General features: G+C 45.0%; 1 pseudogene; it reads right to left on the bottom strand.

Moving 5' to 3' along the window:
- Window positions 1-662: 662 nt before the first annotated feature.
- Window positions 663-22,942, bottom strand: LOC139366844 (poly(A) RNA polymerase, mitochondrial-like; annotated as a pseudogene).
- Between the last annotated feature and the right edge of the window lie 2,369 nt (window positions 22,943-25,311).

Below are 25,311 nucleotides of genomic sequence, written 5' to 3' on the forward strand. Positions count from 1 at the left end.
ATGCATCGTTGTTTTTGGACAGTTGACGGTAAAAGTTGAATCTTGAAATAACAAATGTCAGACTGTTCATTATCCACCACACATTTCAAAATACTGTTTTCATTTTGGTATAAAAGTCAATTTTGTGACACTGATTTAATAAAAAACATCTGAAAACATTGGATGTAACGTAAACAAACAAAAAGAGGTATAGTCAGATGCTAGAAGTTAATATCTTCTTTAAGTACATTATTTGCAAAGGTTGGCATGGAGAGTAAATAAGTCCTTTCTTATCAAGAGCATCTGGTCACGGAAACATTTATACCCCATTTCACACACTCATGCCAATCCAAACCATACTGCGCCAGCTTCTATATTTTCGTCAGGACAGTTCCAGCTACCATAGCGGATGTCTAAACAGGCCAGCTCAGTACAGCTTGGCTCGGCTCATAAGTCCACTAATGTGGTGTCTTTAAGGGTAGGACTTTAAGTGCGTGTTGCCCTTGGACTTATACCTCACCAGTGCCATCTAGTGGTGATGGTCTGCAAAACCGTGTGCAGAGTGCACAGTATGAGTGATCTACAAATCATTTTGCATCCCAAATGACTACTGATCGAGATAAGTGATTCTGCATCTCGCCTGGGCTCAGACTGATCCCCACAAACACAATGAATCTTCTCCTCTAGCTCTTCTTCCTCGTGGTGTTGATACTGTTGCCCGTCTTCTTCTCCTCCCTGTTCTTTAGAGACTCCAGCAGGCTCTTGATCCTCTTGCTGGCCGGTTCCCTCTTCCCCTTCTTACGATCCTTAACCTCGGCCGCCTGGGAGACGGAGTGCATGAGGAGCACAGCCAAGCCCCAGGGAGCATTGTTCCCGGTACCGGTCCTGTTACTGCCGCTGCTGTGCGGTACTTTGAACTCCCGCTGCTGCATCATCCAGGCGCTCTCCCGACTCAACGCCACGAAGTGCTCCGGCTGTGTTCTGTTAACGTGCTTACTGACGTTCAGCACTGGCTTGAAGGGGTTCTGGATGTGAAGGGAGAGACCTCAGGTTTGTTCTGCTCTCTGCCCTGTGAGAGCGAGCAAAGAGAAGAGTGAGGGAGAACGTAAGAGATTAAAAGAGGGTGGGAGTGAGAAAGAGAGGGACAAAACATAAAAACACACTGGCTTTATAAATGGTCCATCTATCTTAGGCGTTGTTGCTGTTATGTAGGCCACCTGGACCCAGTTATAAAGGGTCTGGCTGTTACATCTCATCTCTTCATTCGCTAGCAGGCTCTGTCCCAAATGGCACCCTATTCCCTACTACTTTTAAATCAGGCTCCATAGGGCTCTGGTCAAAAGTAGTGCAGTGTGTAGGGAATAGGGTGCCATTTGGGACGCAAATAGTGTCAGCCTAGCTGTGATGAACGGGCCTGGGGGCAGCACCAGCAGGGTAGACACAGGTTCAATCATCAATCATACCACAACATCACTAGCCTGGTCCAAGATCTGTTTCTGCCATCTTGCTAACTCTTTGGCGATCCCAGTGTCCTAGGCTAGACCATTGCTGCTTTGGAAAAGTAGTGCACTATATTGAATTGGGTTCCATTTGTGACTCTGTACTATTCTGTAACTGTCACACAGACAATAAAAACCTAGGTAAAAGATCTATCTCCAGAGCCCTCCAAGGTTCCATGCAAACAACAGATGCACCTGGGTTCAAATAGCATTTGTTTTCTTTTAAACGCTTTAGCTGCGCCTGATTGACCTTGCCTGACGCAATGGAAACAATGGAATAGTCCCAAAGGTGTAAACGCCTCAAATCTAACACCCCAGGCAAGCTAAAGTGTACCCCTCAAAGTATTTGAAATAAATCAAACACTATTTGAACCCAGGGCATGCATGGCATGCAATACCTAAATACATTATACCCTAAGCCGGGTTGTAAAAAGGCTGAATGAATGGAGAAACAGAGATGGAGCCTCCAGCTCCATGGGATGGAGAGATGACCATGGACCATAAAGCCATCAGTCAGGGCAGAGGGAGAGTGCCAGGAGCGAGAGAGGGAAAGGGGTAGAGAGAGGAGAGAGGGCCAGGGAGAGGGAGGGAGAAAGGGTAGGAGAGGGAAAGAGAGAGGGTAAGAGGGCAGGAGAGCGAGAGGGCCAGGGAGAGAGAGGTAGAGAGGGAGGGAGAGGGGCAGGAGAAGGAAAGAGAGAGGGAAAGGGTAAGGGTGCAGGAGAGCGAGAGGAGAGCGAGAGGGTAAGACTGTCAGGGAGAGGGAGGTAGAGAGGGAGGAGGACAGGAGAGGACCAGCTCTGACTGCTGATGGAAAAATGTACTTACTATGACATGTGGTTGTCCCACCTAGCTATCTTAAGATGAATGCACTAACTGAGACATTCTGGATAAGAGCAACCTGCTAAATGACTACAATGTAAAATGGTAGGACACAGAAGACAGGGAATAGGAGAGTGTGGGAGAGGAGGGAGACAGGAGAGATGCAGTACACAGTAAAGATGATTAATGGTGGTTTCTCTACTGGTGAAAGATTATATGCAGAGGCCATGACCACAAGTCTTCTTACAGGCCTTCCTTTAATACTTCAGTCCTGACCCTGGGTTCTCACTCACACACACACACACACACACACACACACACACACACACACACACACACACACACACACACACACACACACACACACACACACACACACACACACACACACACACACACACACACACACACACACACACACACACACACACACACACACACACACACACACACACACACACACACACACACACACACACACACACCTCACCCTGGGTTAACGTCCTTACAATATTGTTACTCTCAGGGGCCATGAGGAGATGATGTAGAACAGAGGCCTGCATCCTAAATGGCACCCGATTCCCTATGGGCCCTGGTCAAAAGTAGCTCACTATATAGTAGGGATGTAACGATTACACATCAGCCTGCGATTCAAATGTTTAAGATAAGACTGCATTGGTCCACAGACACCAGATTATTTTCCAAACATGAATCGCCGATAAACTAACATGTTTTGCTCATATTACTTTCTTTCGACCTTGAGACAACACCTAATCCTTTGTGATAACTGATGCGTTACAGCCCCATGTTGCAAGGATCTGTACACAATTCCTGGACGCTGAAACTATCCCAGCTCTTCCATGGCCTGCATACTCTCTTCCATGGCCTGCATACTCTCTTCCATGGCCTGCATACCAGACATGTCACCCATTGAGCATGTTTGGGATGCTCTGGATCGACGTGTACGACATCGTGTTCCAGTTCCCACCAATATCCAGTAACTTCGCACAGCCCTTGAAGAGGAATGGGACAACATTCCAAGGACCACAATCAACAGCCTGATTAACTCTATGCGAGGGAGATTTGTCGCACTGAGGCAAATGGTGGTCACACCAGATACTGACTGGTTTCTGATCCCCGCCCTTACAATATTTATATTTTTTAAGGCATCTGTGACTAACACCGCACAGCTAAAATGTGGAGAAAAAAAGTTCACCAAAATCTTCCAAAACGGTCAAAACCCTTCGATTTTGAGATGGGGGTGAAATCCAAAATTGTGCTATATATTAATTGGTTACGTCATAGTTCATTTGTAAATGATGAATATTGATACATTGCTAGCTCAAACACTATCTGCTAAATGTACAAGTTAATTAGTGGGTGATGGTGATTTCAGAACCAAAGGCTACATAGTCCCCCTTAATCTGATAGTGGGGTGGTAGATGCCTTGTCTCCCCCTATGGGACAGATCAGGTGCATACATAGTATACACCATAGACAAACATAATTTACACACACAAGTCAGCTCAGAGCGATCCAGCTCAGAGGCTTAGCTCATGAGCTCCATCAGCATCAGACTTATATTTAGAATGGAAAATGAGTGTGTTTATGCAACAAATGTTACTGCATCGAATCATATCGTATCGATTCGTTCTCTAATCAAAGAGAATCGCACAGAAAAATGCATCGTTCCTGTATCATATCGGAGCCCATCTATCTAGATACGTATTGAATCGTCTTGAAAGGGAAAGATGCACATCCCTACTATACAGAGAATAGGGTGCCATTTGGGACAACCTTGGCCTGCAAAGGAATTAAATGAAAAACAAACTGGGTGAACTGTAACTAAATGAACACATACGTGTCTAAGATTGAATAAACGTGTTGATTATGTTTTCTTATCGAGTGTGATGAACTGCTGATTGTGTTCATTGGAGATGGGTAGAGGGGAGGAGCAACTATCAATCACACAGTCCTATGACAGCTGTAGTCTTAGCTGGCACGGAGAGACATTCGTGCGATGCTGGTGTGTGTGTGTGTGTGTGTGTTTGATCCACCAAAAACCCACTTTATTACCAACAGCTTCCCCTCCCCCTTCCCCCTGCGACTAGGGAGAGCTAGCCAATGAAAGATCTCAAACGCCGTTAGCTAACTCTCCAATCTGGTTCTGATGGTATCTGCAGTCCTTTTTCCCCCGCCAATTATAAACTACGACCATGAAACAATGGCAATTATGCACAGGGGTGAAAGTGCTGCTGGAATCCCTTCTGAAAGGATTGGCAGTTTACAGCTTACAGCTAAAAGGGTTCCAGAGAAGGCTATTTCTGTTTAAAGCTCTCAGCGCAGCACCCTCATCTTGTGTCCGATCAACATAGAATGACTTGGTACTAATTAAATCAGAATGGGCTGTGTGTGCCTGTTACCTTTCTGTTGTGCATGGACATGCGGCCGAATGTGAAGGTTCCGTAGAACTCAAAGAACTCCTGCAGCAGTTGCTCTGAAAGGAATCCCAAAGAGTATGATAACAAATACCACATTTATAATGATCAATAAACCCGTTTTAATGTGGAAATGAAACGTATACAAAATATTAGTATGTATGCTCTGGTTAAGGGACAGGGGCTTAGGTAGTTCTCACCCCCCCCCCCCCCCCCCACACACACACACACACACACACACACACATTTCAATCATCAGACCTCAAGAGGCCGATATAGCACCTTCTTGCTCCATGTGTGAATGAATTGTAGTGTCTGCATACCATGGTCATCAATGGCAGTGGTTCCCAACCTTTTTATAGGCCCGTACCCCTTCAAACATTCAACCTCCAGCTGGTACCCCCTCTAGCACCAGGGTCAGCGCACTTTCAAATGTTGTTTTTTGCCATCATTGTAAGCCTGCCACACACACACATACAATATATTTATTACACATAAGAATGAGTGTGAGTTGTGGTCACGACCCGGCTCGTGGGAAGTGACAAAGAGCTCTTATAGGAACAGGGAACAAATAATAATATATTCATAATTAATACTTTTTCTCTTTATTTAGCCATCTTACATATAAAACCTTATTTGTTCATCAAAAATTGTGAATAACTCACCAAAGGTTAATGAGAAGGGTGTGCTTGAAATTATGCACATAACTCTGCCATGTTGGATTGTATTGGAGAGTCTCAGTCTTAAATCATTTTCCACACACAGTCTGTGCCTATATTTAGTTTTAGTGAGGACAGAGAATCCACTCTCACATAGGTACATGGTTGCAAAGGGCATCAGTGTCTTAACAGTGCGATTTGCCAAGGCAACTCTGAGCGCAGCCCTATTCAGAAATCTGACAGTGGCTTCTGATTAAATTACATTTTCACAGAACTGCTTGTAGCAATTTCGATGAAGTTCTCTTGTTCAGATATTGGTAAGTGGATTGGAGGCAGGGCATGACGAATCTAGTTGTTTGTGTCATCCGTTTCGGGAAAGTAGCTCACTCAGATGCATCGCTATATCACATTTGACATTGTTCGTAAGCTGGAGTTCATTTGCACACAAAAAAATCATACAATGACGAAAATACCTGTGTGTTGTCCTTGTTAATGCAGACAGAAAATAGCTCCAACTTCTTAATCATAGCCTCAATTTTGTCCCGCACTTTGAATATAGTTGGGGAGAGTCCCTGTAATCCTAGATTCAGATCATTCAGGTGATCATTCAGATAGGCCAGTCGTGTGAGAAACTAGTCATCATGCAAGCGGTCAGACAAGTGAAAATGATGGTCAGTAAAGACGACTTTAAGCTTGTCTCAATTTTTTCTTAAAATTGCCAATACCTTGCCCCTTGATAACCAGTGCACTTTTGTATGTTGTTAAAGTGTTACATGGTTGCTGCCCATATCATTGCATAATGCAGAAAATACACGAGACTTCAGGCACCTTGCTTAACTAAGTTAACCATTTTCACTGTAGTGTCCAAAACGTCTTTAAAGATGTCTGGCATTCCCTTGGCAGCAAGAGCCTCTCGGTGGATGCTGCAGTCTACCCAAGTGGCGTCAGGAGCAACTACTTGCATGCGCGTTACCACTCCACTATGTCTCCCTGTCATGGCTTTTGCGCCATCAGTACAGATACCAACACATCTTGACCACCAAAGTCCATTTGATGTCACAAAGCTGTACAGTATTTAAAAAATATCCTCTCATGTTGTCCTGGTTTCCAGAAGAGAATGTCTTCCTTAATTGACACCGCATAAATGTAACGGACATATGCCAGGAGCTGTGCCAGGCCCGCCACGTCTATTGACTCATCCAGCTGTCACGCATATAACTCACTGGCTTGTATGCGAAGCAGTAATTGTTTCAAAACATCTCCTGCCATGTCACTGATGCGTTGTGAAACAGTGTTGTTTGATGAAGGCATTGTCTGTATAGTTTTGGTGGCCTTTTCTCCAAGCATTGTCCCAGCCATATCCACGGCAGCAAGAAGAATAAAGTCCTCCACAATAGTATGGGGCTTGCCTGTCCTAGCCACTCGTTAGCTCACCATATAAGACGCTTCTAGCCTCTTCTGTTGCTTTTATACGTTTTACTACTCGAAAGTCGTCTTTATTCTCGCACAAACTCTCCTGGCTTATTTTTCAAATTGTCATGTTTTGTTTCTAAATGTTTGCACAAGAGTAAAGGTTTCCCGTGAGAGAGTAACGGTTAATGTGATTGGATGTTCATTATTTGACAAGGCTACCTGTATGTGACATTGTGGTGTTACTTCGCTGAACACTAGATGGTTTCATTTTATTTTTGGCAGTGAAACGAAGCTACTCAGGCGAGAGAAACAAAAGTCACCCAAATGTAATGGAAAATATATATATTTTGTTAAAAATGGGAGCAGTGGTTAAGGGCGCTGTACTGCAGCGCCAGCTGTGCCATCAGAGTCCTGGGTTCGCGCCCAGGCTCTGTCGTAACCGGCCGCGACCGGGAGGTCCGTGGGGCGACGCACAATTGGCCTAGCGTCGCCCGGGTTAGGGAGGGCTTGGTCGGTAGGGGTGTCCTTGTCTCATCGCGCACCAGCGACTCCTGCGGCGGGCTGGGCGCAGTGTACGCTAGCCAAGGTGGCCAGGTGCACGGTGTTTCCTCCGGCGCATTGGTGCGGCTGGCTTCCGGGTTGGATGTGCGCTGTGTTAAAGAAGCAGCGGCTTGGTTGGTTGTGTATCGGAGGACGCATGACTTTCAACCTTCGTCTCTCCCGAGCCCGTACGGGAGTTGTAGCGATGAGACAAGATAGTAGCTACTACAACAATTGGATACCACGAAATTGGGGAGAAAAAAGGGTAAAATTCAAAAAAATTAAAAAAAATAAAATAAAAAAAATAATGGGAATCACACCAGTTTGGGAATACCTGATCTAAGGTAATTATTCAATTAGTCCAAAATAGATTCCCAACCATGTGGAGACCAACAATTATTTTCATCAGCAGCCTACACTTTAGCCTAATGCACCAAATTGATTTGCCTATCTTAAGGACATTATCAACAAATATTTAACTTATTGTCTTTTATCAACATTATATGGGGAATAATAAGAAAACATAGCCTATTTGCGAACAAAGTAGCAATTTTCATTCGCTATAGCAATACATGCAACAAAGTCAATTCTGAGGATATGGCTTTTGCAAGCTCCAACATCTCTCTCGGAAAAGTTGACAATCTCAAAATGCGTGCATTCATTAACACATGTAAAGAACAGAGGAGCAGTCTGGTAATTAAAAAAATCAAAATAAAATCTGCATAATAACGGACGAATATGCTGACCACACAAGACCAATCTGTTCTGAACATATTGTAGGTGCTGAGTGAAGACGTTAAAGTTGTTCTGGCTGATATATGATTTTTCAGATGGCTGTCTATCCTGTCTTTCCGTTTATAATGTAATGGTAAATTGCAGAATATATTGTTGTCTGCAAAGAGCGTCCCAGTGGGGTATTGGCACTGTTTTTTCAAGCATAATTTCAATATTGTGTATTTGACCCATTTTTATAACCTCTGATGATCAGGGATTGAGAAAAGTGAAGAATCACTGATCTACAAATACTATTCCCTGCCAAATAATAGGCTTTGTGCAATAAAGATTCATATGCTACACCTCCTCTCGTTTAGGCGATCCCCCCCCCCACAAAACACTCATGCACAACCAGACTTTGAAAGATTAGAGACCGCTTATGTCAATTAAAGAGCATTTCCTAAGATTTTCTGCCTGCAGCAAACCCAGTGGATAATGCTGGAAATACCAGACAAAGACAAAACCCACAAAAAAGGGGAGAGGGGGAACATAATGTTAATGACATGGTACACACATACACTACACACAAGGTAAATGACATTCGGAAAGTATTCAGACCCCTTCCCTTTTTCCACATTTTGTTACGTTACAGCCTTATTCTAAAATGGATGAAAGAAAATAAAAAATCCTCATCAATCTACACACAATACCCCATAATGACAAAGTGAAAACAGGTTTTGAGACATTTTTGCAAATGTAAAAAAACAGAACGTAAATACCACATTTTCATAAGTATTCAGACCCTTTCCTCAGTACTTTGTTGAAGCACCTTTGGCAGTGACTACAGCCGAGTCTTCTTGGGTATGACGCTACAAGCTTATGTAACGTAACATAACGTGGTAAAAGTCAAGGGGCCTGAATACTTCCCAAATGCACTGTAGCTCGGGCCTTGTAGGGGAAAGAGGGGAGCACAAGGTAAATGACATACAACATATGTTCATGTACACAGTGACGATGTCCATAAACAAAACAAAGATGGATGGTGTCACAAAAAACAGACAAGCAAAGAGAGAGAGAGGGAGAAGATAGAGAGATTTCAAACAAAACTGGGATGGATAGAGCAAAAAAAAGAGGAAGAGGTCAAATAAGAGAGTGAGGGCGATTACAAACTGGAAAAGGTGAGCGAGAGGTAGAGGGAGGGAACATAAAGGAGGAAGAGACAATAAACAGAGTAGAGCTGGGGGATATGGACAAAATCCATATTGTAATAAATTGCCTGAATTGATGTGATAACGATAAATAGAACGATACGTTTATAACATTAATGTGCACGACATTCTAAAAAATGTATCCTTTAATCTTCCCATCGTGTCCAATTTTTACATTTTTACAGCGAAAACACAACATATGTTAGATCACCACCACTTGGCAGCAAGAGCCTCTCGGTGGATGCTGCAGTCTACCCAAGTGGCGTCAGGAGCAACTACTTGCATGCGCGTTACCACGCCACTATGTCTCCCTGTCATGGCTTTTGCGCCATCAGTACAGATACCAACACATCTTGACCACCAAAGTCCATTTGATGTCACAAAGCTGTACAGTATTTAAAAAATATCCTCTCATGTTGTCCTGGTTTCCAGAAGAGAATGTCTTCCTTAATTGACACCGTATAAATGTAACGGACATATGCCAGGAGCTGTGCCAGGCCCGCCACGTCTATTGACTCATCCAGCTGTCACGCATATAACTCACTGGCTTGTATGCGAAGCAGTAATTGTTTCAAAACATCTCCTGCCATGTCACTGATGCGTCGTGAAACAGTGTTGTTTGATGAAGGCATTGTCTGTATACACAACATATATTTATGTTAGATCACCACCAAATCAAAAAAAAAAACACAGTCATTTTTCCCAGACAAAGATAGTCACAAAAGCAGAATTAGAGATATAATTAATCACTAACCTTTGATAATCTTCATCTCATATACACTCATATGACATCCTGTTACACAATACATTTATGTTTTGTTCGATAATATGGATATTTATATCCGCAAATCTCGGTTTACATTGATGCTGTTACGGTGAGTGAATGAGGACCCAAAAGCGAACTAACTTAAACAGAGCTTCTTTAATAACCAAACATAGGTAGGCTCAGATAGACCGGCAGATTCCGACAGGACAGGACAAGGTTACAGCAAACATGACGATAGTCTGGCTCAGGCATGAAACACAACAAACAAGAATCCGACAAGGACAGGAACAAAAACAGAGAGAGATATAGGGGACTAATCAGAGGGAAAAAGGGAACAGGTGGGAAACGGGGTGACGAGGTAGTCAGGAGGAGACAAGGAACAGCTGGGGGAAAGCGGGGGAGAAAAGGTAACCTAATACGACCAGCAGAGGGAGACAGGGTGAAAGGAAAGGACAGAGACACAACATGACAATACATGACAGTACCCCCCCACTCACCGAGCGCCTCCTGGCGCACTCGAGGAGGAAACCTGGCGGCAACGGAGGAAATCCTCGATCAGCGCACGGTCCAGCACGTCCCGAGAGGGAACCCAACTCCTCTCCTCAGGACCGTACCCCTCCCAATCAACGAGGTACTGGTGACCACGGCCCCGAGGACGCATGTCCAAAATCCTGCGGACCCTGTAGATGGGTGCGCCCTCGACAAGGATGGGGGGGGGGGGGGGGAAGACGAGCGGGGGCGCGAAGAACGGGCTTAATACAGGAGACATGGAAGACCGGGTGGACGCGACGAAGGTATCGCGGAAGAAGAAGTCGAACTGCGACAGGATTAATGACCCGAGAAATACGGAACGGACCAATGAACCGCGGGGTCAACTTGCGAGAAGCCGTCTTAAGGGGAAGGTTCTGAGTGGAGAGCCAAACTCTCTGACCGCGACAATATCTAGGACTCTTAGTTCTACGCTTATTAGCAGCCCTCACAGTCTGCGTCCTATAACGGCAAAGTGCAGACCTGACCCTCTTCCAGGTGCGCTCGCAACGTTGGACAAAAGCCTGAGCGGAGGGGACGCTGGACTCGGCGAACTGAGATGAGAACAGCGGAGGCTGGTACCCGAGGCTACTCTGAAAAGGAGATAGCCCGGTCGCAGACGAAGGAAGCGAGTTGTGGGCGTATTCTGCCCAGGGGAGCTGCTCTGACCAAGACGCAGGGTTGCGAAAAGAAAGACTGCGTAAGATGCGACCAATAGTCTGATTGGCCCGTTCTGCTTGACCGTTAGACTGGGGGTGAAAGCCGGAAGAGAGACTGACGGAAGCCCCAATCAAACGGCAAAACTCCCTCCAAAATTGAGACGTGAATTGCGGACCTCTGTCCGAAACGACGTCTGACGGAAGGCCATGAATTCTGAAAACATTCTCGATGATGATTTGTGCCGTCTCTTTAGCAGAAGGAAGCTTAGCAAGGGGAATGAAATGAGCCGCCTTAGAGAACCTATCGACAACCGTAAGAATAACAGTCTTCCCCGCTGACGAAGGCAGTCCGGTGACAAAATCTAAGGCGATGTGAGACCACGGTCGAGAGGGAATGGGAAGCGGCCTGAGACGGCCGGCAGGAGGGGAGTTACCGGACTTAGTCTGCGCGCAGACCGAACAAGCAGCCACGAAACGACGCGTGTCATGCTCCCGGGTGGGCCACCAAAAACGCTGGCGAATGGAAGCAAGCGTACCCCGAACGCCAGGGTGGCCGGCTAACTTGGCAGAGTGAGCCCACTGAAGAACGGCCAGACGAGTAGGAACGGGAACGAAAAGAAGGTTCCTAGGACAAGCGCGCGGCGACGGAGTGTGAGTGAGCGCTTGCTTTACCTGCCTCTCAATTCCCCAGACAGTCAACCCGACAACACGCCCCTCAGGGAGAATCCCCTCGGGGTCAGTGGAGGCTACTGAAGAACTGAAGAGACGAGATAAAGCATCAGGCTTGGTGTTCTTAGAGCCCGGACGATAAGAAATCACGAACTCGAAACGAGCGAAAAACAGCGCCCAACGCGCCTGATGCGCATTAAGTCGTTTGGCAGAACGGATGTACTCAAGGTTCCTATGGTCAGTCCAAACGACAAAAGGAACGGTCGCCCCCTCCAACCACTGTCGCCATTCGCCTAGGGCTAACCGGATGGCGAGCAGTTCGCGGTTTCCCACATCATAGTTACGTTCCGACGGGGACAGGCGATGAGAAAAATACGCGCATGGGTGGACCTTGTCGTCAGAGAGGGAGCGCTGAGAAAGAATGGCTCCCACGCCCACCTCTGACGCGTCAACCTCGACAACGAACTGTCTAGAGACGTCAGGTGTAACAAGGATAGGAGCGGATGTAAAACGATTCTTGAGGAGATCAAAAGCTCCCTGGGCGGAAACGGACCACTTAAAGCACGTCTTGACAGAAGTAAGGGCTGTGAGAGGAGCTGCCACCTGACCGAAATTACGGATGAAACGACGATAGAAGTTCGCGAAGCCGAGAAAGCGCTGCAGCTCGACGCGTGACTTAGGGGCGGGCCAATCAATGACAGCTTGGACCTTAGCGGGATCCATCTTAATGCCTTCAGCGGAAATAACAGAACCGAGAAATGTGACGGAGGAGGCATGAAAAGTGCACTTCTCAGCCTTCACAAAAAGACAATTCTCTAAAAGGCGCTGGAGGACACGTCGAACGTGCTGAAGATGAATCTGGAGTGACGGTGAAAAAATCAGGATATCGTCAAGGTAAACGAAAACAAAGATGTTCAGCATGTCTCTCAGGACATCATTGACTAATGCCTGAAAGACAGCTGGAGCGTTAGCGAGGCCGAAAGGAAGAACCCGGTATTCAAAGTGCCCTAACGGAGTGTTAAACGCCGTCTTCCACTCGTCCCCCTCCCTGATGCGCACGAGATGGTAAGCGTTACGAAGGTCCAACTTAGTGAAAAACCTGGCTCCCTGCAGGATCTCGAAGGCTGAAGACATAAGAGGAAGCGGATAACGATTCTTAACTGTTATGTCATTCAGCCCTCGATAATCTATGCAGGGGCGCAGAGACCCGTCCTTCTTCTTGACAAAAAAAAAAACCCCGCTCCGGCGGGAGAGGAGGAGGGGACTATGGTACCGGCGTCAAGAGCTACAGACAAATAATCCTCGAGAGCCTTACGTTCGGGAGCCGACAGAGGGTATAGTCTACCCCGGGGGGGAGTGGTTCCCGGAAGGAGATCAATACTACAATCATACGACCGGTGTGGAGGAAGAGAGGTGGCCCTGGACCGACTGAACACCGTGCGCAGATCGTGATATTCCTCCGGCACCCCTGTCAAATCACCAGGCTCCTCCTGTGAAGAAGAGACAGAGGAAACAGGAGGGATAGCAGACATTAAACATTTCACATGACAAGAGACGTTCCAGGAGAGGATAGAATTACTAGACCAATTAATGGAAGGATTATGACAAACTAGCCAGGGATGGCCCAAAACAACAGGTGTAAAAGGTGAACGAAAAATCAAAAAAGAAATGGTTTCGCTATGATTACCAGAAACAGTGAGGGTTAAAGGTAGCGTCTCACGCTGAATCCTGGGGAGAGGACTACCATCCAGGGCGAACAAGGCCGTGGACTCCCTTAACTGTCTGAGAGGAATGTCATGTTCCCGAGCCCAGGTCTCGTCCATAAAACAGCCCTCCGCCCCAGAGTCTATTAAGGCACTGCAGGAAGCTGACGAACCGGTCCAGCGTAGATGGACCGACAAGGTAGTACAGGATCTTGAAGGAGAGACAGGAGTAGTAGCGCTCACCAGTAGCCCTCCGCTTACTGATGAGCTCTGGCTTTTACTGGACATGAAGTGACAAAATGACCAGCAGAACCGCAATAGAGACAGAGGCGGTTGGTGATTCTCCGTTCCCTCTCCTTAGTCGAGATGCGGATACCTCCCAGCTGCATAGGCTCAGCTCCCGAGCCGGCAGAGGAAGATGGTAGTGATGCGGAGAGGGGGGCAACGGAGAACGCGAGCTCCTTTCCACGAGCTCGGTGACGAAGATCAACCCGTCGCTCAATGCGAATGGCGAGTTCAATCAAGGAATCCACGCTGGAAGGAACCTCCCGGGAGAGAATCTCATCCTTTACCTCTGCGCGGAGACCCTCCAGAAGACGAGCGAGCAAAGCCGGCTCGTTCCAGCCACTGGAGGCAGCAAGAGTGCGAAACTCAATAGAGTAGTCTGTTATGGATCGATTGCCTTGACATAGGGAAGCCAGGGCCCTGGAAGCCTCCTCCCCAAAAACAGATCGATCAAAAACCCGTATCATCTCCTCCTTAAAGTCCTGATACTGGTTAGTACACTCAGCCCTTGCCTCCCAGATTGCCGTGCCCCACTCACGAGCCCGTCCAGTAAGGAGAGATATGACGTAGGCGACACGAGCAGTGCTCCTGGCGTAAGTGTTGGGCTGGAGAGAAAACACAATATCACACTGGGTGAGGAACGAGCGGCATTCAGTGGGCTCCCCAGAGTAACACGGCGGGTTATTGATTCTGGGCTCCGGAGATTCGAAAGCCCTGGAAGTGGCCGGTGGATCGAGGCGGAGATGGTGAACCTGTTCTGTGAGGTTGGAGACTTGGGTGGCCAGGGTCTCAACGGCATGTCGAGCAGCAGACAATTCCTGCTCGTGTCTGCCTAGCATCGCTCCCTGGATCTCGACGGCTGAGTGGAGAGGATCCGAAGTCGCTGGGTCCATTCTTGGTCGGATTCTTCTGTTACGGTGAGTGAATGAGGACCCAAAAGCGAACTAACTTAAACAGAGCTTCTTTAATAACCAAACATAGGTAGGCTCAGATAGACCGGCAGATTCCGACAGGACAGGACAAGGTTACAGCAAACATGACGATAGTCTGGCTCAGGCATGAAACACAACAAACAAGAATCCGACAAGGACAGGAACAAAAACAGAGAGAGATATAGGGGACTAATCAGAGGGAAAAAGGGAACAGGTGGGAAACGGGGTGACGAGGTAGTCAGGAGGAGACAAGGAACAGCTGGGGGAAAGCGGGGGAGAAAAGGTAACCTAATACGACCAGCAGAGGGAGACAGGGTGAAAGGAAAGGACAGAGACACAACATGACAATACATGACAGATGCCATGTTCAGAAATGCCTCCAAAATATCAGGAGTAATTACAGAGAGCTACGCCAGATAACAGAAATACTCATCATAAACTTTGACGAAGATTCATGTTTTACATATAATTAAAGATACACTGGTTCTTAATGCATCTGCTGTGTCAGATTTTTTTTAAACGTTATGAAAAAAGCATACCATGCAATAATCTAAAACGGCGCTAAGACGTAAATATATTTCTCCGCCATGTTGGAGTCAACAGAAATACGAAATTACATCATAAATATTCCCTTACCTTTGATGATCTTTCATCAGAATGCAGTGCAAGGAGTCCTAGTTCCACAATAAATCGTTGTTTTGTTCCATAATGTCCATTACTAGTGTCCAATAAGCTACTTTTGCTAGCACTGTTAGTTCACATGTCCAAAAGCTGGTGCTGGTCCAGGCGAACTCGGACGAAAACTTCAAAAAGTTATATTCCAGGTCGAATAAACTGGTCAAACTAAGTAGAGAATCAATCTTCAGGATGCTATTATCATATATATCCAATAACGTTCCAACCGGAGCATTCCTTTTTGTCTACAGAGTCATGGAACGCAGGCGAGATCAACAGTAATGTGCGCAACCAGGAACTGCCATTCTGACAGACCACTGACTCAATCCCCTCCCATCCGGGCCCACATCACACTAGAGGCTTCATTCCACGTTCTACTGACTGTTGACATCTAGTGGAAGGCGTAGGAAATGCGAACATATCCATATCTTGTTTGGATGTGAATAGGCGATGACTTGAATTCGACCAGCGCCAGAATTTCCACTTCCTGTTTGGAAATTTGCCTGCCCTATGAGTTCTGTTATACTCACAGACATAATTCAAACAGTTTTAGAAACTTCAGAGTGTTTTCTATCCAATAGTAATAATAATATGCATATATTAGCATCTAGGACAGAGTAGGATGCAGTTCACTATGGGCACGCAATTCATCCAAAGTGAAAATGCTGCCCCCTATCCCTAACAGGTTTTAAACTGCTACTACAACGTCCTCTCGCTGTCAACTGCGTTTATTTTCAGCCAACTTAACGTGTAAATATTTGAATGAACATAAGATTCAACAACTGAGACATAAACTGAACAAGTTCCACAGACATGTGACTAACAGAAATTGAATAATGTGTCCCTGAACAAAGGTGGGGGTCAAAATCAAAAGTAACAGTCAGTATCTGGTGTGGCCACCAGCTGCATTAAGTACTGCAGTGCAGCTCCTCCTCATGGACTGCACCAGATTTGCCAGTTCTTGCTGTGAGATGTTACCCAACTCTTCCACCAAGGCACCCGCAAGTTCCCGGACATTTCTGGGTGGAATGGCCCTAGTCCTTCCCATTCCGATCCAACAGGTCCCAGACGTACTCAATTGGATTGAGATCCGGGCTCTTCGCTGGCCATGGCAGAACACTGACATTCCTGTTTTGCAGGAAATCACGCACAGAACGAGCAGTATGGCTGGTAGCAATGTCATGCTGGAGGGCCATATCAGGATGAGCCTGCAGGAAGGGTACCACATGAGGGAGGAGGATGACTTCCCTGTAACGCACAGCAATGAGATTGCCTGCAATGACAACAAGCTCAGTCCGATGATGCTGCGACATACCTTCCCAGACCATGACAGACCCTCCACCTCCAAATTGATCCCGCTCCAGAGTACAGGCCTCAGTGTAACGCTCATTCCTTCGACGATAAATGCGAATCCGCCCATCACCCCTGGTGAGAAAAACCGAGACTCTTCAGTGAAGAGCACTTTTTGCCAGTCCTGTCTGGTCCAGCGACGGTGGGTTTGTGCCCATAGGCAACGTTGTTGCCGGTGATGTCTGGTGAGGACCTGCCTTACAACAGGCCTACAAGCCCCCAGTACAGCCTCTCTCAGCCTATTGCGGACAGTCTGAGCACTCATGGAGGGATTGTGCATTCCTGGTGTAACTCGGGCAGTTGTTGTTGCCATTCTGTACCTGTCCCGAAGGTGTGATGTTCGGATATACCGATCCTGTGCAGGTGTTGTTATACGTGGTCTGCCACTGCGAGGACGATCAGCTGTCCGTCCTGTCTCCCTGTAGCGCTGTCTTAGGCGTCTCACAGTATGGACATTGCAATTTATTGCCCTGGCCAAATTTGCAGTCCATGCCTCCTTCACGCAGATGAGCAGGGACCCTGGGCATCTTTCTTTTGGTGTTTTTCAGAGTCAGTAGAAAGGCCTCTTTCGTGTCCTAAGTTTTCATAACTGTGACCTTAATTGCCTACCGTCTGTAAGCTGTTAGGGTCTTAACAACCGTTCCACAGGTGCATGTTCATTCATTGTTTATGGTTCATTGAGCAAGCATGGGAAACAGTGTTTAAAGCCTTTACAATGAAGATCTGTGACGTTATTTGGATTTTTACGAAATATCTTTGAAAGACAGGGTCCTGAAAAAGGGCCGTTTCTTTTTTTGCTGAGTTTAGTTTTATGGTTGTAGCCATCAATTGTGCCATTACGAATCGCCGATATTATCAAACTTATTTCATTTCAAACTTATCGCAGGCAATTCAAACACATTTCTGTAGTATAGATTACTTATCAAAAATGAACAATATGAGCAAAATTCTTGCGATAAGTGATCGCTCTGGATCATTTTCAACTTATCGTCCCAGCTCTAATAGAGGGAGTCAATACAGTTCATCATGGAGAAAAGAGAGCGAGAGAGAGGGAGAAAAAGTGAGAGTCCTGATCAGAATCCTTGACCATGTCAGCCGAGGGTAGTAGAAGAGATTGGTTGTGTGTGTGTGTGTGTGCACAAGGTTAAATAGTGCTGGGAGGGTCAAAGCCCTCTGCCAGAGTGATAGGGCCTTTATTGTGATGAAGGCCCTATGATGCCTGGGATAGTGTCTATGTCTGTGCTAAGATGGAGGGGGGATAGATTGCTTTTGGAATGCAATTATTTGAGAGCCAAGGTGACAAGGGAAGCAGGAGTACGAGCGGTGGGAAGAGAAGCATGACTGGACTACACCAACACAGATATTTTTGTTGCCAATTAGGATCAGCAATCCGATCTATTCAATAAATAATAATTTAATAACCCAATTGCCACTCGCTCAGTGGTCCATTGCTACCGGCTGAACATCAATTTCCAAATTTCTGAATAAAACTAGGATGTGTAGCAATGCAAGACGACTACCTGCCAGCTCTTTGAGATGATACTTATAGTATAGACTTTTGTTAAAATAAGTTGCTGCTCAGTGCTCCATTTTTCGCTACCTGCTTTGAGGCAGTCCATGGTGGGCAGTATGGGCTTGCTTGTGGGTGTGGGTGTGTGCTTCTACCTGCTAGTTCCTTGAGGTGGTCCAGGGTGAGAAGTATAGGAACAGTCCTCCTTTGCAGGAAGAACAGGACCATGACAGTGAGAGAGAAATTGGTGATCCAGGCATAGAGCTGGTGATACTGTGGGCCCAGGCCCAGCACTGAACACTGAACACCAAGCAACGCACCCGCCGATCCAGCCGCCCATACAGGTACAGAAACTCAGAGCTCTTCATCGCCACCCTGTGGACACATACAGAATGACAGTCAAGACACAGTGCAGTACGCATTCACTGTAGCTGAAACACTTGATACTATCTGGGATTTTTAAATTGATCTTTCTGACACATTCATTTCTATCACCATTCCTAAGCATTTAATATGATGATGATACACAAATAATGGTAGTCAAGACAACATATAGGATATTAAAGCAGAATACCCTCATTATCTGAGAGACTTGATACTGTCTGGGACTTTTGAATTGAACATTTATAACATGCTAGGTAGGAGCAGAGAAAATGAAAAAGTCAGTGGCACACACTATCCACCAGGGGGCAACATTTAGCTGGACATCGTAATTCTCACTTCCAAAATATCCCTCTGTTTTGCAAGGATGATAAACTGTGTATAACCATACTCTTCAATGTTTTTAACATAAACACACAGTCAGGGTGTCTCCACTCTACCCTACTCGATTTCATTACAAACTGAGGCGTGGATGTGTTTGTTTCTAATCATTAGCAGGTGTGTGTATCTGGCTGCTTCACTCTCAGGCTAACTTTAGAGACCACAGAAACCCTTAGGGCCAAGGAAAGAAGAAGTGAAACACATGACCCATCGATCTTCTGCGCTCTCTCCCTCTCTCTCCTGCTCTCTCTCCTTCTACGCAACTCGAGTTTCAGTTTGCTTTGTGCAACACCAGTAGGTTTTGAAAGGCAACAGAGTTTCTATGAAGCATTAGAGCAAAATGACAAACAGCAACTGACATTTAAACGGTGACTATTAGTTATGTGGACAGGTGAACTTTAAACAACTTCAACAATTCAAAATCCTAACAAATTGGTCCGTTTATATAGAACTAGGCAGGCAGAAGTATGTTTGTAGGATTTAATGATCTGCTTTAATGATTCACAATTGTTTAACAGGAACAGGTCAAGCTTTATAGAAGGCTTTCTGATTTAATCATACTGATGATGTATTTGAGACGGATTACACCAATAAAGGAGTTTGCTCAGTGACTCTTCAATGTGTGTGTGTGTGTGTGTGTGTGTGTGTGTGTGTGTGTGTGTGTGTGTGTGTGTGTGTGTGTGTGTGTGTGTGTGTGTGTGTGTGTGTGTGTGTGTGTGTGTGTGTGTGTCTGCGTGCTACCATGCATGCGTGCGTGTCTGTCAGCATGTGTGTATCTGTGGAAACAAGTCCATATGTGTGTCATTGTCTTACCTATTGTTGGCTGTGAGGTCACATTGGAACCCTAATGGTTGGTGGGTGAAGCGGACCAGGGGACAGCGAGCGTTGAGGATATTCTGCCTCCCGACACAGCCAGTTCCCAAACTGGTCTACACACTCCCCAATCACAGACAGGATACTCTGGGTCGCCGCCCGCTCAGACGCAGACCTCTTTGTCGTCTGGTACCTGCTTTTGGCCGGGCAGATGGGATTAAGACCATTTATTGAACAGCATTTTTAATTACAGAAACATAGGCTCTAAATGCATAGGATCACAGTGAGTATGCGAGTGAAGATGGTGGGCCAAGGCTGTAAAATTATTGTCGACGGCGTATAGATGCAAACAGTTGCACGTGCCCGTACACGAAAGTGCATAACCCTGCATCTTTCAATCTCCTAGGCCTTTGAGTACATTTTTGGAAGTCAGAGTGACACTCAACATTCACATAGAAAAGATACAACTTTGACAAGCTCTGCAAGAGCTCTTCATACACGAGGGTCTTACATTTCTACTGAACAGCCTTGTCTACAGAAGAGGAAGTGGTGATTTGTAGCACTGCGTGCATCTGTCACCTCTTTTTTTTATCAGCCTGTTGTTTACCCAGCGAGCGAGCGAGCGAGCGAGCGAGAGAGAGAGAGAGAGAGAGAGAGAGAGAGAGAGAGAGACTGATAAGGACCTCAGGCTCAGTGGGCTTTCCCACACTACGTCAAGGTAAACACATTTTCTATAGGGAGTCCCCCCCCCCACCCGTCTCCCTCTCTGAACAAATGTTCTACAGCACAACAACAGAGTGACAGTAGGGGTCTGGTTTAACAAGTTGCTTGATCTCCTCTCGTACAGGAGTTCTTGTAAAGATGTAAACAAAAGGACATGTAATTAAAAGGAGAGTGTATGCAGCAGAAACACGAGACCAATCTCTCAACAGCTGTTTTATGATATGAAAACAACCCTAGGTCAAAATTGGTAATTAAAGGAAGAGACCCCTTGGAGTGAGTTTCCTGAAAGCTTTGTAGTACTAGGCATATATTGTCCATATGATCAGTGCTATGAAGCTCTTGGGAAACACCCCTAAAGTGATTCTATCTTAACCCTTCACACTTGTGGAAATTGTCAAATATGGGTTGGGACAAATTGAAATGTTTCTAACAGGAGAACTATAAAAACATATGCATGACCATGGTAGCAATTGAAAGAGAACACTTAGGAAATGATCAGACCAAAGGTGACAACAGTTCACCCGACAAGACTGAATCCAAACATTACACTGTTATGTGTAATCCAAACATTACACTGTTATGTTATGTGCATTTGTCAATAACGAAATCTGAAAATACTCTGGATTTATTCAGTAATATAATACGAATATTCATGGTAATTTTGGGGTAGGTGTAACGTAAGAAAAAAATATTACAAGGGTTTGAATGAGAGGTCTAACTGGTGTCTCCAAGTGGCCACACGCCTCTCCAAACTGTGCACAGTTCCTAAGTCATTTCCATGCACGTTTATGACTCAAGGAAAGGGCCTTCAACAATAAGGTGCTTTGCATGTGAGGAACTGAAGCAAGCACACTTGTCGTTTTTTTGTTTGGAACACATCCCTGCCAAACCATCACAAAATTACTGTTGTTGTTTATGCAATCCAAAAACTCTCCATTATAAAATGGAAATCTGGATCAGATGAGCATCATTTGAAAGCTTGCTGTATTACCAGCTACGTTATAAAAAACAATTTTACAGTGTTAGGCTTTCACAAGGCTCTTCAGACAGATGCGTGTCATCCTTGTAACTGTACATCAAACATAGCGATCATAATTGTTGATATTGTTAAATGACAGTTTTCAAATGCACATTTGGACTGATGGGCCTGTGGTTTGCTTTTACAGCATCAAAGCGGTATTTATTATAATCTTCAACGTCTCATCCTTCATGTCTCATCCTCACTCAAGACAACAAAAATATTTCCAAAAGTAGCACATTTTTGTTGTGCATGGTACACACGTTTTGAACAGGTGTCAGTTGAATCCCATACAGCGCTATAAAGGGACGTTATATATACAGTATGTTACAGTATAGCCAGTAAGTTCCAATTTAGGCGCTTATCAGTGACCAAGAATTGTAGGATATTAACTTAACTCTCTCCACTGTCAAGAGGGGGGCCGCTAAAATGTTCTGCTTCACTTACGGCCCCCAAAAGACTAGGGCTGGCTCTGACTGTGGCCCCTCATGATGAGTTCAGATTTTCTGTGGCCACCACCCCCATCAATGTTGCCCACCCCTTGTAAAAAAAGGGTTAAAATGTCCTTCTCCTTTAGATTCCTACCTGGACTTATTTCAATAACAAAACTGTTTTTGTTTTCCGTTGCAAGACCTTTTGCTACGTTGTGCCCTACTGAACATGACCCTGATGTGGTTCCTCCATCCCCATCCTCACCTTAAGATTCCTTCCATTGATGTAATCCAGGTCGTGAAACATGTCTAGTTCACAGCCCAGCTTCCGGAAGCCGTTCATGGAGGAGGGCAGAATGTTGCATTCTGGGAAATATGCAGCAGCTATGTCGTTCAGCAGCGAGCAGACCAGGAAGCGCAGACATTCTCTTCTGTTAGCTGGTATGTCTCTGTAAGGGAGGTGATTTGTTGGTCTGAGATAAAGAGAAGACAGACACAGCGTTCTCATTGGAATGAACAATATTTGTGCTTAAAGCAAGGGATCTCTTGAAATCTCTATAATTTATATTCAACTTTGTCTTGGTATAAATGTTTGTTACCTAAATTAGCACTAAAGCTGACATTGTACCTATGTGTGTTCCCAGGGACATCATATATGTTGCTATCTTAATCTGCATTCTAGCAATCTTAATTTAGTCAGTTAGACAACTTCAGACAGCCTAGTATTTTAGAAACGAGTCCATGTCGACTTACACTGTCCTCTTTGGACAGTCTCTGTATGAGGTCGTTGATGGGGATGGTTGTCTGTGGTTGGCACTGACTGGCAGACTGGCTGGGGATGATGGTCATTTCATGTAGTGAAGTGAGGCTCTCCTTGCTGGTAAACTCCACCAGTTATCTTTGAAAACCTCCTTTCAATAAACATTAAAGATAGAGCTTTTTTTTATGTTAGTTACATTTTATTTTTTGTTTCAGACACAGATGAAAAAAGAATACAATAAATAATATTGAGGACAATTGACATTATAGATTGTTGTTCTTACATAATCGTACACATTTTTGCACATTTAGCAGAATGTGTTCATAAATATATAAAATATACTTTGCAAGCGTTCTTAAAATTATGTACACATTATATGGTCGATTAGTCCAGCTGTATACAGTATATTTGATGTAGCCCCTTCCTTCCATTTTCAGAAAAGCTGTTTTTTGGCAACTGCTAGGGCCAGGGTTACACTTGTTTTTGTGACTGTTCAGTCCAAAACCTCCCGATTTTTTTCACAATCCCATACCATAAGTCCCCTCTACAGACGAACATCTCCAGCAGCAGGCGTCTGTGGGCTTCAGACCGACCCTGTGAAGCTTACTAGGAGTCGAATGGTAAAGGTGTATCGTTTTCGATTGCGTTAGCTTTAGAGACATCTGCCGAAAACCTCATTCCATTCTGCCTTGGTGATATCGCAGTCCAAGTCTATTTCCCATATTCTCTTCACGGCCTGGAGTCAGATGATATTACTCCAAGGTTCACTCTATACACTCCAGGAGTTTTATTTGATAGATGGTGGGAAAACGATTGGAACCATTTCCCTGTTTGACCGCTAGGTTTTATGGGTATTATGACACCTGCAATTCAGGCTGTATGGAGCCTGAATTGCTTAGAAATAGTTCCATTGGTGGTAACTGTGGCACTGGCCCCCGGAATACAGGGTTTTGATCCATCATATAAAGTGGGGGCTAAATCCATCGGACTCCAGGGCTTTAAAAAGGAAACCCCACTCCACCCTATCAAATGCATTCTCAGCATCCAGGGACAGAGCTATGGCAGGGGTTTGGCAGGTCCTCATAGCCCCTTTTATATACTTTTATTTGTTTGCTATCAGCGCCGTACCGGTGTTGGAAAAAGCCAACCTGATCAGGGTAAACCGGGTTGCTTATAAAGCGTTCTAGTCTTTTTTGTTAAGACTTTAGACAATATCATTAGGTCACAGTTTAGTATTGAGAGGGGGTGGTAATTCCCACATTGTGTAGGAGAAAAGATAGACCTCCTTATAAATTACTCCCTTAACAATACAATATTTTCAATTAATTTAATTATGTTCAGTTATTTTTGGATATGCTATTTCCCATCATACTGTAGTTACATACAGACAGCATTGCTTTTGTTTCCATACATTCGTGTTGATTTGTAGATTCATATCTTAGCACAACTGAAATACTTACATAGCTTATATAAAATGTGTTGATATTTCCATGTCTGGATAAATACTTCAGTAACTTTTTGTTGTTGGTTTTAGCAGGGCAGCTGATTAGGACAGATCTCTCTGCCTGCTCTATCCTCTCTTCTTGTAATGTGTAAAAATATTTGTCTCCCTCCTTTGGTTCTAAAATAAATAAAAACAGACCGACACTTCCGTCTTTGACATGGAAATGTAGGCCTAATCCATCTAGCTAACTACACAGATGCCATGCTAGTATGGTGTTTTCGCGAGCTACTTGCCACAACTTTGTGGCCCCTATGCCTTTAATGTTGAGCATGATCAGCTAAACTACATAAATTAACAAGTGGCAGGGAGCTTGAACTGCAGTAGTCTTGGGGCAACTGCCAGCTAGCTAGCTAACGTTACCTACAATGAATGGCTAGCTCATGTTACTTACAGGATGCGTCTAATCGTTGGATGAAAAACCTACCGATTTCATGTTTCTTTTTGAGTACATTGGTCTTCCTGGCAGCAGTACTAGTTCCGATCTTTCTTTGAAAGCATGAATCTAGTTATTGGAAGCGTTTTGAGAGGCTACCGCTTCCTCTCATACATAACCTACACGCCAAAGGAGTACGCCATTGATGCCCTGAGTGGCATTAAAGCGCATATGCGTGTTCCCCCTGTTCAGAGACGGCTCAAACAGAACTAAGAAGGCTCAGTCAGCTGTAATATTAATATTGGGTTTTTACTCATGTGCAATACCAAACTGATCAATTTAATTGTTTGTATTGAAATGACTTTGTTTGCTCTCTGTAATGCAACCACCTGCGTTTAGTTTCATTACACTTCTATCACTTACGTAATTTCTCTACACTTCTATCACTTAAGTAATTTCTCACATAACTGTTATTGAACTTCAACAACACGAGACATTGCGAAACACAGTATTGTTATTGACGCACATAGAGCGCAAGGGTTGAAAAATCGGAGAAGGGTTAAATTACGTTCCTGTATGTG

This window comes from Oncorhynchus clarkii, chromosome 15, assembly GCF_045791955.1.
Source record: "Oncorhynchus clarkii lewisi isolate Uvic-CL-2024 chromosome 15, UVic_Ocla_1.0, whole genome shotgun sequence".
In the NCBI taxonomy this organism is placed as follows: Eukaryota; Metazoa; Chordata; class Actinopteri; order Salmoniformes; family Salmonidae; genus Oncorhynchus; species Oncorhynchus clarkii.